At 46.8% G+C, this 17,418-nt stretch overlaps 1 protein-coding gene across 2 annotated transcripts in view; it reads left to right on the top strand.

Moving 5' to 3' along the window:
- Positions 1–6,846: 6,846 nt before the first annotated feature.
- Positions 6,847–17,418, top strand: part of TRIM72 (tripartite motif containing 72) — a 96,739-nt gene continuing 86,167 nt past the window's right edge. Inside the window, exon 1 of one of the 2 annotated variants that reach the window (XM_069244147.1) lies at positions 6,847–6,980. The gene's annotated coding sequence lies outside the window, so the exon portion shown is untranslated. Of the gene's footprint in view, positions 6,981–17,257; positions 17,396–17,418 lie in introns of those variants that run through there. The other variant, XM_069244148.1, reaches the window with a different exon arrangement.

The raw sequence follows: 17,418 nt of genomic DNA, 5'->3' as shown, positions 1-17,418 counted from the left end.
AATAACAACGGCAAAGGTAAATTGCCGGGATGAAAAGGAACCCACAGGAGTGAGAAAAGGGGCAGAGAGTTTATGGTGGTGGAAGAAAGAGGCATGAGGTAAGATCCATACTACACTGCCCCGATATGCAGCAATCCGGACATTTGCCAGTGCTGGTTGTGGGCTTCTGAGAAAACTTTTAGGCAACAGCACTTATTCTTTTACAAATTAAGGGACGACTCTGTAGCCTGATGCTGTTGCCTATTTGGTGTATCATTATGCCTTGCAGCAAGTGCCTCCATTGTAATACATGGGGACTATTATTCGAATGGAAATTTTCTGTCATTCACGACTTTACCACATTCAGGGCCGTATTTATACTCTGGTTGCGCCGAATTTGCGTCGTTTTTTTCGACGCAAATTCGACGCTAAACTAACGCCAACTAACGCCATATTTATACTATGGCGTTAGAGGCGTCTAGCGCCAAAGTTCCCGGAATGTGCGTCATTTTTTAGCGTGAACCCCTTCCTTGCGTTAATGATATGCAAGGGAGGCGTTCCCGTCTAAAAAATGACTCCCAGGCCTTTACGTGGTATTTATACTCCCGGGCAAAAGAGACGCCCGGGAGTGGGCGTGGCTAAAAACGGCGCATTTGCGCCGCTTTTTAACGCCTGGGTCAGGCATGGCGTTAAGGGACAAGTGGGCTCAAAATGAGCCCACAGTGCCCTCCCCTGCCCCCAGGGACCCCCCCTGCCACCCTTGCCCACCCCAGGAGGACACCCAAGGCTGGAGGGACCCACCCCAGGGACATTCAGGTAAGTATTTTTTTATTTTTTTTTAATAATTTTTTTTGGCATAGGGGGGCCTGATTTGTGCCCCCCTACATGCCACTATGCCCAATGACCATGCCCAGGGGACAGAAGTCCCCTGGGCATGGCCATTGGGCAAGGGGGCATGACTCCTATCTTTACAATGATAGGAGTCATGTTGATGGGGGATGGGCGTCGAAAATAAATGGCGCAAGTCGGGTTACGACGATTTTTTCGACGTAACCTGACTTGCCCCATTTTAAGACGCCCATGCGCCATTTTCCCCCTACGCCGGCGCTGCCTGGTGTACGTGGTTTTTCTCGCGCACACCAGGCAGCGCCGGTCTGCTTGCGCCGGCTAACGCCATTCAATAAATACGGCGCCCGCATGGCGCTTCAGAATGGCGTTAGCCGGCGCAAAACTTTTTGACGCTAAACTGCGTTAGCGCAGTTTAGCGTCAAAAAGTATAAATATGGGCCCTAGTTCCTCACTACATGCATTCCATATAGAAAGTAACCGAATCCTCTGTTGCTACTTTTGTTTTCACCGATGTCAAAGCAAAATGGAGAAACATTAATGTGATAAATGGCATTTATGCATGCAATGCATGTAAACAGCATTTGTGAATTCCTATGTTTAAATGCAAGGGCACTTTAAAGCTAAACCTACTGGCTTTGCCAATACCAATGGTTGTTTCCTCTGCTGCCTGTATGTCATTGTATCTCCATTGATACCCTGTGTTATGTGTGGCATGGGCCAGCCCATGACGCACCATAATGAAGGGAGATGATTATAATCTCCCCTGCGTTTTGGATACCTGATGGTGTAGCCCGTGACGTGAACTGGCAGTAATAAAAGGGCCAAAGGAGCTTCCCTTGTGGACAGTGATTAAGTACTAGTGTCAGTCTGATATGTACATTTATTTCGTAGTGCTACTAGGTTAGGCCTGAGTTTGCAGTACAAAGAACTTAACAAATTGGCGATGAGCGGGTGCCTGTTCCCTCGCGCCCTTATCTGCTATCCTGGTTGCGGAAAGCAGTGCTCCATACCTGAAGTGGTGGAGCGTGCGGTGCTCGTGCTGGGGGTGTCGCACTGTTGGGGGCCCGACTGCTGCAGTTTGCTGTGGAGGTGCGGCGGTAGTTGCTGTGCCCTGCCACACGCATGCTCCAACGTTCGGCTTTCAACAGCCTGTTGAAGTAAAGTGCTGGAGGCAGTGCTTCTCGTCCTCGGCTCCACGTGGGCCTGAAGCTTCCTGGATGTTGCTGGGGCAACGTTTTCGGCACTCCCTTGATCGGAGTCTATGGAGGACTCCGCGTATGCAGTAAGCGCTGGGAGCAGGAAGACTCACGCGAAAGGTGTTTCGTGGGGCTCCCAGTTAAAAAAAAAAAAGAAAGAAAAACCAGATTACAGAACCAACGTTTAGTTCTACGTTATTGGGCACAAGTGGCACTACAGAGACAGACTGAGGGAGTTTACTGTCTCCATGCCATGTATTAAAAAAAAGAAGAAATAAGAAAAACACATGGAAATACTACAAACTACAACAATCTGATAATTATAAATTGGAGGAACTGTAGCATGTACTAAACATAGGACACATCAATAAAAAAGCACAGGAGAAACAAGTCAGGACACTGGTATACATCACAACAAATACTATATGCTGCAATGATAATGAGGTGACAGTGAATGTTTCCACAAGCGCATATCCACATGAGGCCACCTGTACCGTGACGTGGTTGTTGAAAAATGACCCAACGGAGACGTCATTATCTCCCAGGTCACGCACCACAGATACCACTGGTTTGAGTGAATTTGAAGCTACTGTGTGTATTCCTGCAACATGGTAGCCATGTCGTCAGTTCCTGCGCTAGAACCTTTTCTTGTGGAAGGTCCTCCTTCTGTCCAAGCAGCTCGTGGAAAGAATGGGTCGATAGGTTGGAAACTTATTTTGCAGCCACGGCATTGGACAAGGAGAGACGCTGCCCCATGCTCCTACACTTAGGAGGTGTAGCTATTCATAAACTGGGAAAGTCTGTGGTTGAAGAGGGCCCACCTTTCAATTACCAGTCGTTAAAAAGGGCTCTGTCGGCTCATTTTGAACCTCTAGTGAACCCAGACAATAAGCAGTTCTTGTTAAGGCAGGCAAAGCAGCTCCCAAATGAGTCTGTCAATACCTTCTATGCCAGGTTGAGAGAACTAGCACGCACATGTACATTGGCGGACCCTGAGGATGGAATTTGTGCGCATTTCATACAGGGCTGTGCATCTGTCAAGTTGAGAGAAAATATATATGTATTACAAGTATCCGGTATGTCAATGGCAAATATTCTCACAATGGGCTGATCTAAAGAACTGTCAAAAGCATGGGCAGCCCATATGGAAGCAGCATTGCAGACTCAGGTTAAGGTTGAACCTGTGAACGCCATCAACACAGCGGTCACGGAGAAGAAGAAAAATCGGCAAAAGGTGGCCATGAGCTCACAAGCTTGTTTTTTGTGTGGTGGCCCGTTCCCTTATCAAGGGGTGTGTCCAGCCCAAGCAAGAAATGTTCAAGCTGCAATAAGATGAATCATTTTTCCAATGTTTGTCGATCAGCTGTCCGTTCAAAGTCCCAGAAATCCAAAACTGTCTATTTAGTGCAGCCACCTGTAGTCGCTGGTGAAGACGACGATCTGGATGACGATGAAGAGGAAGAAGGGACTGTCCATGTGATACATGCTCTGCAGCCTGGAGGATATCCTCGAAAGTAAATACCATGATGTTCCGTCTCCCTCGCAGGTCACAAGATTCATGCCTTAATTGACACTGGTGCCTCCATTAACATATTGGCGCAGTCACTATTGAAAACTCTTCTCATTCAACCTCAGCTACAGCCGACCTCGACTCAAGTATATGCATTTGGATTGTCGCAACCGCTGCCATTGGTGGGAGTTTTCACCACCACCTTATCCCATGAGGAGAGTTCAGTGTGCACCAGAGTGTTTGTGACCAAGACTGGATCTGACATGTTGCTAAGCTGCAGAACAGCAGAGCAACTCAACCTTGTATCATTTGCTTTCAGTGTGCACCTCAGAACTGTGGAGAGTTTACAAACTGAGTTTAAGCAGCTTTTTGAGGGGATTGGTTGCCTGAAAGACCGCATGCTACGTTTGCATATTGATAAATCCATACAGCCGGTGGCATTAAAACACCGTTGGGTGGCATTCCATCTGCGTCCGAAGGTGGATGAGCTTAGGAAGCTTGAGCAGCTCAATATAATTGAGAAAGTTGATGGTCCCACCCCCTGGGTGTCACCGATCGTAATTACAAGGAAGCCCAAACAGCCAGGAGATGTGAGGATTTGCGTTGACATGCACCTGCCAAATGTCGCCACTAAGCGAGAACGTCATTTAACACCTACCGTGGATGACATTGTTGCGGAGGTGGCAGGATTACGATGGTTCTCGAAGATGGATCTGCGTGCTGGATACTATCAGTTCATGCTAGATCCTGACTCTAGAGGCATAATCACTTTTTCCACTCATGTGGGCCTGAGAAGGTACAAGCGTTTGAGTTTTGGGATCTCGAGCTCAGCGGAAATTTTTCAGGACACTATTTTTGGGGTGCTTGCTGGTCTCCCTGGAGTCTTCAATGTAAGTGATGTCATCCTAGTGCATGCACCCTCCATAGAGCTACATCCACACCGTCTTTGAGCAACATTCCACAGGCTTCAAAAACATGGTCTTACACTTCACAGAGACAAGTGTGCCTTTTTTCAGACTGAAGAAGCATTCTTTGGTTACCGTTTCTCTGGGGAAGGAGTTATACCCGACCCTGCCAAAGTAAAAAACATTCAATCTGCAGCCGCTCCCACCAATATATCTGGCGTTTGTAGTTATTTGGGCATGATAAACTACTGCAGGCATTTCATAAAAAACCTAACAGCTCTGGCAGCCCCGCTCAGAGACTTAATAAAGGCCAATGCGGTATGGGAGTGGGGACCTGAACAAGATGCTTCATTCCAAGCCACCAAGTCAGCATTGTCGGAGCACACGACACTGGTGTATTTTGATCCCCATAAAGAGTCAGAGCTATATGTTGATGCTAGTCCCACTGGGTTGGGGGCAGTGTTGGCACAGAAACAATCGGATGGGGAGTGGGCTCCGGTGGCGTATGCAAGTCGTGCATTGACAGAGACTGAACAGCGCTATTCTCAAATTGAGAAGGAGGCCATTGCGGTGCATTGGGGTTGCAGGCATTTTCACCTTTACCTGTATGGACAGCTGTTCATAGTGCATACCGATCATAAGCCATTGATGCCACTGTTTAATGGTTCTTCTTCCAAGCCCCCACCACAAATAGAAAAGTGGATTCTGCAGTTGCAAGATTACTGTTTTCAAGTAGCATACAGGCCTGGATCTCTCAACCAGCCTGATAACCTGTCAAGACATGCCCGACCAGCTACTCCTTGAGAGGTTGCTGATGCAGATGAAGTGGAGGAGTATGTGAGGCTGGTGGTAGAAAGATCTCGCCCCTTACCTATTTCCATTGATGAAATCAAAGCGGCTACCTATGGTGATGAGTGTCTACAGCTTGTGCTGTCAGCTGTAGAATCTGGAAAGTGGCAGGCCAGTGCATACTTTGGAAGTTTGCCAGATGGTCGTCACATGGTAGTAGTGATTGACGATTTCTCCAAATATCCAGAAGTCGAAATCGTAGAGTCCCTTACTGCTTCTCAGGTCATCCCTCGCTTTGAAAAGATCATGGCCACCCATGGCTTGATACAAGAAATATGCACAGATAGTGGACCACCATTTTCTAGCCATGAGTTTGCTGAATACTTACAATCGTGCGGAATCCTTCACAAAAAAAATCGCTCCTTGGTGGCCTCAAGCCAATGGCGAAGTGGAGCGCTTCATGAGAACTCTCAACAAGGTGTTGCGGATTACAGTGGCAGGTGGTCATAATGTGGACTGTGCGATATATGGCTTCTTGCGTGACTATTGTCTCAATCCTCAAGCCACCACTGGAGAGACGCCTGGCTCTTTGTGCATGAATCGACAAGTTCGAGACACTATTCTTCATGTGCAAGAACCTTCTGAGCTCCATAATCCAGTAAAGGAAGCACTGTCCAAAAGAGAAAACAACAATGACCGGATGTCGAGAAAGCGAAGAGCAAAGAAGCGGGACATCCGTCTGGGGGATAATGTTCTTGTGCACAATAGAAGGAGTGGAAGCAAGTTTCTGCTGCCTTTCGAAAAGGACCCATGGGTGGTGAGTGCCGTGAAAGGCACTATGGTTAATACAAAAAGAAAACAAGAGACCATCACAAAGAACATTTCATTTTTCAAAGTGCTCCGCATGGCTGATGATGGAATGGAAACGGAGCAGAACTTTTCCACGGCTAGTTTGGGTGGCTGTAGCACTCGTTCTCTGCTCCCGAGCCATGGCATGGTGATTGACGACCCGCTGTTGGTTGCTGGAGGGGATGCAGAAAGGCAGAGCTCGGAAGGTACCCAAGGTCCTGGTCAGGGACTGTCTGGCTCTATACCAGTTAGGTCATTACCTCCCAGACAAGGTTTGGAGCATTACAATCTGCCCTGTTATTTGCAGGGGCCCCCCTCAAGTTTCGTTACGCCACTGCCCTATCCCCTTGCTTCCCGCTACTCTGCTCACTCGCGTGAACACTTGCGTACACTGTGACCACACACATTTTCTCCTCTGTTACCCAAGAGGGAGTAACAATGACTCAAATAAATAGCCATAATGTTCCATCTTCGGCCTAAAACGCCTGCCCTTTCATCTCGTCACGTTCGATTGGTTATTGTAACATCAGTTAAAAACAGCGAATCTAAACTGCAAAAACGTAGGAAGCAGGCGCTCTACAAAAAAATGTATTTTCCTCTCCGCTTTTTATTCAGCACACGGGTGTTCATCCACTCGTGCTCTGTCATCTCTTGCTGCCCTCCCCCTCTCCCTCCCCCCCCCCCCCCCCCCCCCCCATGGTTTGCGTGTCCCTCCCCTTCTCCTCAGCTGCCACAGGCGTCGTGCCAGCCTTGCCCTGGACAGAAATAGGCCGCAGGTGCTAAGTGGGAGGTGGGGGCGCTTGGGCGGCGCCGAGATTCCTCGTACGGACCCTCAGTCTCGACCCAGCGGCAGACGACTGTGACCTCGAGCCTGTGAGCGGGAGCGACCCTGCAAACTTTCAGGTTAGATTCATGCTATTCGATATTTTTACAGGGCGGAATGTGTCTAGGGTTAGTAGGCCAACTTGCGGCTTTTAGGCACTATAGATCATATCTGTTATCCATAGTGGTTACCGTGGTTGGGCTGCCTCTGAGACGTTGGCAGAGATGGGGCTAGACTCTTCAAACTGGGGGGCCTCAAGTGATTCCAGGGGGGGGCGCCAAACTCTGCCCAAAAGAAATATTATACAGATAACATGCCTTTGTTTTAAGCAAAAACATGTTATTGCAGTTTTAAAAAGGTAACAGTACTTGACTGCAATGTTTAAATAGGTTTAAACCTATTTAAACATTGCCATCTTTCTAAAATAATTGTGAAAAATTCTGAGGGGGGCCCAATGATTTTTATTTTTCAACTGGGGGGGGGCGAGGCATTAAAAAGTTTGAAGACCACAGGGCTAGAGGAAGCAATAGCCGGGCCAGGCCTAGCATGCCTGTACCTCAGCCCAGACCCAAAGAGCTTTTTTTTCCCGATATCTAGACTGATCGACCCCCCCTTTCATATGAGACTTTCCAACTCTGAGACATAGTGGCTGTGGGGTGACCAAATCTCTTAAACCTGGGTAAATTAGGGAACTTTTTTGAGGGAAGTGTAGCCCAAGGATGGTATGGGGTAATGCGTTTAGGAGGCTAGTGAACTGCCCGCCAACCTGCAAAAGGTTGAGCACATGTTAATCTTTGCCAGCAAAACACGGCAATCCCTTAAAGAGACAAGAGTGAGCGGTGGCAGAGCCGAGGTAAGATGGCGGACATGTTTTTAAATGTTGCATGGAAGTAGGATTTGTTCTACAATGTCCTCTGGTATTGAAGAAAATATAAATGTGAATATGTGCTCCTCATCAGGCGTGCACCTAGACCCAAACTTTGGTAGGGTGGTGGTGGGGAGGTGCCTAAGTACGGGATAGTGGGTGTTTGATTGAAGAGCCATGTTTACAAAAAGTGTTGGTTTTAGGTATTGACCGGTCTCGCAGGGGTCCCCACCTGTAAAATTAGCGGACAGAGCTTTGCAGCAAAATATATGCCACCGCAGAAGCTGACGCAAAATATGCGAAATGTTTAAATTCCCCCAAACCTTTAACTTAATGCAAGCATTGTGTTTTGCACTTAGAACACGCACACACCCTTCTTTGCACTATGGTGCAATGGTGTGTGCGTGGAGCAGCAGCCCCGTATGTTTGTAGATACGCTGCTGTCCCGTTCTCTCTCTTCCACATAATGCAGGACGGCAGTTTCAGCTGCTACCATGCGTTGCGTGAGGTAATAGTAACTTTGCCCCCTAGATACCATCTGAAGGAACTAAAAGGACCGATAGAACCAGAATGCAGCATTTTATGCCTCGTATGGTGAATGGACCAAAGCACTATGAACATATATCAAAGCACTAATAATATGTCTGTTTTAGTTTCATAGTATTTTAAAAAACAAATTAACCCACAGAGTGTTTTACTTATCATTGCCTTGCACTGGTAGTTACACAGTGACAAGCTTGTATCTCTGGCTTTTGTTGTGGTCTGCGTCTGCAGTTTGTCTTTCGTCCACGCTGACCTATCCCTTGCTAATGGTTACCTTGCAAGGGCCTACATCAGGCAGAGAGCAGGGCTGGGGAGGGAACCCGAAGCAAGGACATATTAAAGAAGCCTCATCAAGCTGTAAATGGCCTGCAGAGGCCAGGGAAATATTTAAGATGGGGCTGAACTCAGGCCCAGCAGGACCAGCCCAGCCCATGGCAGCTGCGGCAGGGGGATACACAGGGGCCGCTAGAGCCTTGTTAGCCCAATGGCGGTCTCGCCCCTGCTCCTCACACAGGAAACATTTTTATTTTCAGTTTACAGGGCCCAACCTATATAGCTTCTCATTGTCTTGAAAGATCTAGTCAAATCCCTGCTTGTGATTGAATAATTGTCACTCGACAATTCATTGGTCCAGTGGGTGGTAGGTTATGAGGGTCAGTGGCAAGATCTAAGATGTACAGAAGTCATGACCAATCTGTAATTGATTTTTTTATATATATCTTTATTGATGTTCACATTTGCAGTACAGAACCACAATTTCACACATTATTAGCATGTACCACAAATTCACATAGATACAAATAACGAGGTATACATATATAAAACAGTAAGTACCTCTTATCTTGCGTTTTACGTGTGAATCATACGTTAACACCAAATGGGCTATCTGGGATTCCCGAGTTTAGCATATCTGGCCAGGTACACCAGTTTCTCCAGCAATTACTCCGTTTTTAAACTGCTAGACAAAGTGTGGTGAGTAACTGCACGTGTGACCTGTTAACATTTTTTGGGAGGAGATGTGGTTCATTTGCTAACTTGAGGCGAGGTTCAGTGGTTTTGATAAGCTCTGGAAAGGTGGTAAAAGGAGAATAGTTGTGATAGTTGTGCTGAGATGTGGTTCACTGGTTAAGAGGAGATGTCTGTGGTCAGTGGATAGGCTCAGGTGTGGGTAAGAGGTAGTTCTGGACCCAAAAGGCTCGGGTTCAAATCTCAGATTTGCACTTTACGAAGATTTTGTGATGATAGAAGATGGGGCTAGGTGGGAAGAATTTCAGTTCTTTATTAACGTGCCGCCTGAGGAAAGATATAACTCCTTGGCATGCTTTGCCATGCCTGTGGAAAAGTGAGTATCAGACCACAGACTCACCAATTTGACTGGGCTGGCCAAGGAAGAGGAGAAGCTGGACTCTTCGAGGAATTCATTTTCACTCCCCTTTCTGTCACTAAGCCTGCTGTTTTTTGTTTTAATATCACCATTTTATTGTTGTGTAATTTTCCAGAATGTAGGTTACATAAACTGTGCTTGTTAGTTGTGCTTCAGTGGCGACACCAGCACTAAATGTGCGTGGTACACTGATCCAGGTGAGGACTTCAGCTCACCCAGCATTGAGAGGATTTTTTTGTTGTATTTTGGAGTGTAGTGACTTTGTGGATTACCCCTTCTGGTGGGTATTCATAAGTACCCGCAGTCAGAGCTAAGGCAGCATCAGTGACTAATTAGCTGCACATTTTGTGGGAGGAGGATATAGAAAACACTTCAAAAATGCAGTTTCAGTAACAAGACTGTAAGTCTTCTCCCCTCGTAGGCTCGACTTCATAATCTGAAATGACTAAGCAGCGCTGTGGGTTGAAGTAAATGTTGGCAGAGCTCTCCCATGCTCTCCCAGTTAAGGGGGTTGGCACATGATCATATGATCAGAATAGCCAAATCGCTGTTGGCATTAATCCACGAAATTGACTGCTCTGAAAATGTTTTGCTTGCGTTTGCGATGCAGAGGAAGAGACGTGTTTACAGTGTGCTCAAATGTGCAATTGCTGGTCCTTGGTCGCTCAACGTTACCCAGAACGAACATGCAATCTGTTGTGACTATCAGATGTGTCTTCCAGTTTTACAGGGAATGCAAGCGGCATTAAAAGACAGTAAAACACACACATAAAGGGTTAGGGGTAAAACATAACATAGATCTATTGCCAAAAGAGAGAGGAGTATGATTTTTCGGTCGAGTTCCCTTTCTGGCAATGTTTTAATCGTTTCAAACCGAAGATGCTGATGCTATCAAGCAACTCCATATAAAGCCAATGCCAGCCGGGGCCTTAGGTATCCCAAGCTGTAGGAAATCCAGGTGGAAGGGGAACCAGGAGCTGCACACCTTCTTTCTGGTCACATCAGCCTATCTCCTACCACCCCGGTGATAAGCCCGGGGGTGTGGACCTCTGGTTCTTTCACCCATTGGAGGATTGCCCATAGAAGAGTTGTTGGTGTTATAACCCGGCCCAAAATTAAATGTCATTAGTAATATTTAATTTGGCCGAAATTATGTGGTACGTCTTGGTACTGTTACACTGACCGATTGCATATCAATATCAAATATACCAAGTGTGTGGATCCTCATGTATATTGATTTTCCGTACTATTCATTATAATTCTTTTGTTATTCCATCGTGTTACAGCTGAATTGTATCCTTCAGTGTTGCACAACATCAAACTAATAAATAGCAATAGAATGTAAATACAAGTAACCACAATATATGTTAAAGTTCCAGGGAAATCCTGCAAATAAAATTGAAAGTGTAGGAATGTCTGGGGTCATGGTATTTTGGCTACATTAGCAAGACAGCTGACATTGACCGTCGTGCTAGTTCACTTTAACTACAGGTCAGGCCGGTTGCAGCACAGCTGAGCAGTGGGTGTGGCCTTGCAAGCCCTTACCAGGATCCCACCCAGCCAGGATAGTGCATTCAACCAGTGGAGCATTTCTTCTGCCAACTTTTATTGTATTGCATAGAGCTTGTGTGAAATGTTGATTATCATATGGTGTGGTTGTGTGACCTCACCGTTTAATAATAACATAAATCGTATCAGGTCCAGCCTGGTTTATTTGTAAACTTTAACTCAGTCCTGGGTAGCTGTGGCGCAGAGCAGGTCCAGATGGGCAGTTACCACTCAGTTTTATAATTCTCCAGTCCACTTCCAAGTCCTTAGGTCAAACCACCATTGAAGTGCGGTGCAGTGGGTCTTCTTGTAGCCACCCCACAGTGTTTGCGCTTGGGGAAGGGGGTAACTTTGGCCTCAGGGGTCGATCTCTTACAGTGTCCAGATGACGTCCACACTGCACCAGTTGCCACTGGTCTACTGGTCTCTGGCTATAGCTAACTACCCTATAACTTGTAGTAATTACCTTGCTGGGTGACCAAACTGCACTCTGACAACTATCCCAGGTCCGGCAACATTGGAAGTTCAGGACTTGGTCTCCTGGGCAGCACCTCAGTGTCCAGGAGCGGTCAGGCTTCTTGACGCTGGGCCATTAAGGGTGCAGGCGTCTCAGTTTTTATGACCCTGTAGATGTAATAGGGAGTCAGGTAACTGACTCTTGGAGTCATTTCCTCTGTCTGGCACATGTGTCAGATGTTCCATGAGTGGGGAGCAGCAGGCACAGTCATCTCTTTGCTAATATACATCAGGTGCAGTCCAGTCTTTGGTGCTGCCTCTCTTTGCTGGCTCCAGGGAGCAGCAGGCCAGTCCTTCTTTCGTCCTCTCTCCAGTACAGACGTGATCTGAGGTCGGGTGCCAGGGGTACCACTTTTATGCCCCTTTTGAGCCTACAGTGATGTTGGAATAACTAGCCAGTGGGCTTTAAGGTACAAGGAAACTCCTGCCTGACGATAACTCCATGCGAAGTGTGACATCTAGCTGTCCCAGAGAGCACTATTCATCCTCACTCCTAACAATGTGAGGTCCTTCTCTGTGCGAGTGGCGCTCCCAAGCCCAACCCAGAGCTGTGGCTACCAGGGGGCTACACTTGCCTTGAACAAATGGTTTGACAATGGCTTTACCCTCTCTGCCAGAGATACTACCCTCCCTACAAAAGAGCAAAGCCCCTCCCTAGTATGACTACCATTTGCCCTTCAAAGGTGAATTTCCCTGTGGAGCTTTCATTTTGGGCTCACACATACTCTGGCCTTCCTGCTAGGGGGACATCACACCTCTTCACTTGGCAGGTCCTTTGTACCTCTTCTTGAAAGTTGCTCTCATCTCTCCCCAGGAGGGCAGCAGACAGTCTTGAGGACAATAGCTGTGTACAACCAAAAGAGGCTACTGGATAACTTTGGGCAACAAAGTGACAATTTTCTAAAGTACCATTTGTCAAATAGTTACCTTAAATTTCACTTGAGCAACTAGTCAGGTTTAATGCAGTGATGCATTTGATACCTTGAAGTACCAACTTTAGTAGTTTAATTTGGACGTTAGAACTGCTGAGTTTTCAATAAGTAACTCTATATTCACCAACAGGGCTACTAGCCCTTCCACAGTAAAAACAACAATGCAGTGTTTCTACTGTTAGGACATGTAAAAATACCTTTCTTTCTGCCCAATATAATGCACCCAATCTTTAGGGTTCCATTGGCTTGACTTCTGAATGACTTATTATATTAAAAAATAAGGCTTCGGCTTTTCTATTGGTTTAAATGGCAAAGTTGAGGTAGTAGTTTAAAACTGCTGCCGGCCTGCAGCGGCAGACTAGGAGACATGATTTGCTTTGCCACACTTGTGGTAGTAAAATTACTGATGCAGTCCACGAGGGTCACTTAAATTACAGACCCTGGGTACCAATGGTATCATATACTAGGGACTTTTAAGTAAGTTATCTTATGCCAACTTGGGGTAAGCCCATTAAACCAATACTTTTAAGAGTCAGAGCACAGGGCCTGGAGCCTGGTTGGCAGGTCTCAGTTCACTTCCAGAGTTGAAAATTCAGCAGAATCAGTCCAAATGTTTGGGGGTAAGTATAGACAAGCATTTGCAATGCAATGGGTCTCGCGTTTGCTCGAGCTAGAGCAATTAGCATTGTAAACTCCTAACCTGACTTTTCTTGCCACATAAATTGAAAATAAAAAGTAAAAGAGTTTCACATAACTAACCGGACTTTTCTTGCCATATAAACTGAAAAGTAAAAGTTTCACATGAGCGAGCTGACGGCCGCCATCAGCGCAAAACAGACACACAAAGGGAAATAAAAGTTCACTCGCAGTGAAACCTATTGACAAAAGTGCAACTATCCACGTAACCATCAAAGGTGCAATTATCTACGTAACCGGCAAAGTGCAATTACCTATGTAACAGGATCGATTTCATGCAAAGCGCTCGACTTCTGCCCAGCGACATCGTGCTGCGAAAAAAGAGAAAAAGTAGTCCAGAAACAGGGCGGAAAACATGGAGCCTCGTATGTTTTCAGTACTTGGTTGGTGCGCTCGAGGAGGGCTAAACACTGGAAAAGGCATGACGCATGCGTGCCTTTCACCAATGAAAGCAAAGAGATTTTAAAAGGCAAGCCCACAAACCAATGAAAGAGACTGACGTGACATGGGCGTGGTTTGAAGCCCAAAGTGAGATTACAACACAGGATGGTGTGCTTTGCTCTCGCCCCTAAAAAGAAGCATTTCCTTACATGTGTCAAGCGCTTGTGTGTCCCTAGAGTTATGAATACACAAATGGTGTGAGAAACAAGATATGTGAGCGTACGGAGGGCCTAATATCAACCTCACAGAGGGTGAAAAGACATATGTACGAGGAGCATATCAATACATTAAAGTGCACAGTGGACGCCTGTGGAGAAATATACACGACTGTGACGGACACCACACATTTCACTTACCTTGCTTTCTGTACATTTGCAAGTGTTTCAAATAATTAAATACAGTGAGTGCAGTTTAATCATGCAATTTACTTGATCATATTTAGGTTTCACCTGCACAACGCTTGTGCCTTGCTTGCAAATTCTCTTGTATTTAAAAAGGAAATCTTAACAGGAGCTTAGAGCATTCTCATTACTTACCTTTACGTACCAAAGTTTGGCTTCCACATGGCTCCCACATCACTTTACTTACTATCGACTGGCTCCCATGTCACTCTTGTTTCCTTGCTTACTATTGGTCAATAAATCTGTCTTCCCCTTTGCTTCCAGTTGAGGATTTGTCCTGTCATGGATCCTGGCCAAAGTACTTCTTCCTGTGGCCTGTATCCTTGCACTGCGGGCATGAGCCTCACACCTTGTGGCACAATGTCTTTTATGATGTGTGTATCTCACACCTGGAAGCGCAGGATCTCACGACAAGTGTGAGTCTCACATCCAGGAGTTCAGTGTCATTTACGTGGCATGTGCCTCACACCCTGAAGTGTAACACCATTTATTGGGTTTGAGTTTACACCTTGGATCTAACATCTAAGCACACATTATTCCTTCAGTAGCATCTTGTGACCTGAGACGTTTACCACATCGGCTATGGAGACCGCTAAACAAAAAGTGATTAATATGCACGTTAACCAAGGAAACATGTTTGATATTCACCAGTGTTACAACTCCATTTCTCCCCAGAAGCGACTGTGTAATCCTGGTGAAACACACACACCCTTTCTGTGCGGATTGTGTTTCTACAGCACACAGCTTGTTGGGGACTCAGTTAACTTCGTTCCCATCCAACTTCTCTCCTTCGGTTGTGTCTCAATGGAAGTATAGAAATCACAATTAAAACGTGGTCAAGCCACAAAAATGCAGGTCCATATAATGTGACATTTCATGTTGTAAGCATGGATGCTGTGAAATGTTCAAGGTAATCGGAGGCACATTTCAGTTCGAGACTTTCAATTAAAAAACTCATGCATTTGGGTAGATGCGGTCTTGACTCTCCTGAGTGTCCTGGAAAAGAATGATTGTGCGAAATCTCTTGAATGCAAAAAAAAAAAAATCTTACAAGGTGCTTGGAGCCTGCCCATTACTTACCTTTACTTAACTTTGGCTGGCTCCCAAGTCACTTTATTTACCTTTGCCTGGCTCCCACGTCACTGATGCTTCCTTGTTTACTATTGGTCAGCACCTCTTCCTCACCGTGTCTTCCTCCTGGGCTTCGAGTACAGTCTTTGTCCTGCCATCCTACCATGGAGCCTGGCACAAATACTGTACCAGTGGCCAGTGACCAGTGGCCAGTGTCCTTCCACTGCAGGCTCCTGCAGTGCAGGCACTCTTTTTTTTTACTTTTCGAATTGCCAGCCCTGCCACATACCATGATCAGGCGTTAGACGAACACATTTCAGTGTGGTGATCCGCACCACCGCACTGAAATGAAAAATCACGCTTTACAGCGCTTCCTCAGCAGTCAAGCTGGAGTACTGCTAAAATGCACTATGACTGAGCTGGGCTCATGATGTGCTCGCAGCTCTGCCAGTACTCTGCTACTATATATTGTAAGAGACACACCCCTGGGCCCCACACCGTGCGGCATAATGTATGTAATAGGTGCCAGTGCCCAATGGCTTCGCTACTCAGACACAGAGTGATTTTGAGACCTGCTAACTTTAATAAGTGGGAGTGGGTGAGTGACGGTCCCGCCCTGCTGCCTCCAGCGGTGCGAACTTGAGGCATTTCATAACGTTTTTTGGTGGCACAATTGTGTGGGCAAGTGAGTGCAGCTCCTCTCGCCGATCGATTCCTGTGACCCACTCGGACCAGGCAGGGCCGGCCGTGGCTGACTCCCCGTCGCCAACCTGAGCACATATGATGGAAGAAGCTGAGAGCTGCTGAGTTCACTGCCGTGATATGGATCTGTCCCGCCGCGCGACCCGGCTCTACAGTGGCTGACTGACTCGCGTGGGAGGCCAGTCCGAGTCTTTGTGAACCCTCAGCCAGAGAGTCAGTGCAGCAATGGAGCAGCTGCTCGCACCGCGGGGGCGGTATTTATCTCAGGACCCAACCCCAGCCCTGCAGCCCGCTGCCTGAGTCAGTCATGATATACTAAACCATGCGGCAGCCGCCGTTCCTCACCAGCTGAGCCTCCCAGAGGGAGAAAATTGTGTGTGCCAGGAGAATTATGCGGCGTTGGTGGTGATTGCACGCCGGAGTCTAAGCCGTTGCAGGGTGTGCGTCACTTTCCACGGCATCGGCTAGCCTGAGAACTTCGATTAAAGAAATGAGTGCCTTAGAGAGAGTGTCACTGACCCGGTATATCATTCTAAAGTAAACACTTGTTATGCTTTTCTCGTTGCTCAAAAGGGTGCAATTTCTTATATTGATATGTCTCCCTCGTCTTCCTGGATTGATTTTACTCACAAGAAAGAGTCCCTCGGTTGTTGAAATGTCACTTATTATTTACACTGAAATTATGAAAATGTTACATAAATCAATCTGAAACATTGGCAGCTATGACATATGGTACCTCTCGTTCACCTCCGCTTACAGTAAAAAAAAAAGTTAGGACACAGCCAGCATTGTCCGCATCATAGCGCTTTTTTTATGTTTTACTTTAAGCCATGTTACAGAGCAGCTCAACTGCTGTGCAACATGAAAAAAAAACATTGACAAAGCCAATAGAAGTCGCATAAGCAAAACCTATTGGCTTTGCCAGTGCTTGTTTTGTCAAGATATCGAGAACGTTCTTTCTACAGATATTGCAGGTTTTCAGTATTATTGGTTTTACCTGACGGTGCCCTTTCCCCACTCCCACCCGCTCCACCGTCTGTTCCCTCCCCCGCCTCTGAGTCTCTGAGTCTCTGAGTCTGAGCAGACTGACAACCTCTGACTTCTGTAGCACTGGGGGCTGGGGTCGGACGCCTTCCTCTCTGCCTGGGAACCTCCCGTGCCTAACCTTCCTAGTGTGACTTTCACTTCTATATATAGTCACTTTGAGAGCCTTGGCCGCGCACTTCTGCCTGGACGCTCTCCAGGAGCTCTGGGAGCCCCCTCCCTCCACCCCGCCAGATGGAGTTGGAGAGGGACAAGTCACGCTGTCCCATTCCGCAGCAGGACCCACACATTATTACCACCAGGCAGGACCCCGGGAGCAGAGAGAGCTCGGAGTGCTGACCCTGCTGACCGTGTAAGCTCGTGACCGTCCTGATG

Source organism: Pleurodeles waltl, chromosome 7, assembly GCF_031143425.1.
Source record: "Pleurodeles waltl isolate 20211129_DDA chromosome 7, aPleWal1.hap1.20221129, whole genome shotgun sequence".
In the NCBI taxonomy this organism is placed as follows: Eukaryota; Metazoa; Chordata; class Amphibia; order Caudata; family Salamandridae; genus Pleurodeles; species Pleurodeles waltl.
The sequence above is the reverse complement of the archived record's forward strand: the minus strand, read 5'-3'. Positions and strand labels throughout refer to the sequence as shown.